Source organism: Neophocaena asiaeorientalis, unplaced genomic scaffold, assembly GCF_003031525.2.
Source record: "Neophocaena asiaeorientalis asiaeorientalis breed wild unplaced genomic scaffold, Neophocaena_asiaeorientalis_V1.1 scaffold119, whole genome shotgun sequence".
Taxonomy (NCBI): domain Eukaryota; kingdom Metazoa; phylum Chordata; class Mammalia; order Artiodactyla; family Phocoenidae; genus Neophocaena; species Neophocaena asiaeorientalis.
Window position 1 is genome coordinate 2,495,546 of NW_020175821.1, and position 573 is coordinate 2,496,118.

The following is a 573-nucleotide window of genomic DNA, read 5'->3' on the forward strand; positions in this document are numbered from 1 at the left end:
GCCCTGCACCTCCCTTTGGCCCCAATGCCCTCCTAAAGAGTGAGACTCGGACCCGCCGGGGAGGGAGCTTAGGGCAGGAGTCGGTCCGCAGAGAGCTCAACGCAGGTCCCCGCACGCAGCCCCCGCGCCCCGCGCTGGCCCCGCCCCCGCGGCCAGTACCTGACCCACGTCCTCGCTCGTTTCCAGCTGCACGTTGCCGCGGCTCCGGCTCTCGCTGTCGCTCAGAAGATCGTCCTCCGAGTCCTCGGGCAGCGACGAGGAGCCAGTGGAGGAGAGCGACGAGGTGGAGAGGCGGCGCGGCTGCTGCAGGTGCGACGAGCCCACGGCCGGGAGCCAGCCACCCTTCGGCTTGGGCGGCCCGGGGCTGGCCGGGGTCACGTCCGGCTCCTCGGCCGTCACAGTCAGCTGCGGGATCACCGGGGCAGGGGGAGCCCGCGGAAGCCCGTTGGGGATCTGTCCCCCCCGCCGCTTGGCCCCGCGGTAGCGGGGCTCCCCTGCGGCGGCGGCGGCAGCGACCGCGGCGCAGCGCGCCTCGAAAAGCAGGCGCAGCTCCCCGACACTCCGGCGCGGGGC

The 573-nt window shown here is 74.5% G+C and overlaps 1 protein-coding gene across 1 annotated transcript in view; it reads right to left on the bottom strand.

The window, feature by feature from the left end:
* Positions 1-567, bottom strand: part of ITPKA (inositol-trisphosphate 3-kinase A) — an 8,436-nt gene extending 7,869 nt beyond the window's left edge. The window contains exon 1 of the mRNA XM_024732540.1: positions 160-567. The gene's annotated coding sequence lies outside the window, so the exon portion shown is untranslated. The remainder of the gene's footprint in view (positions 1-159) is intronic.
* Between the last annotated feature and the right edge of the window lie 6 nt (positions 568-573).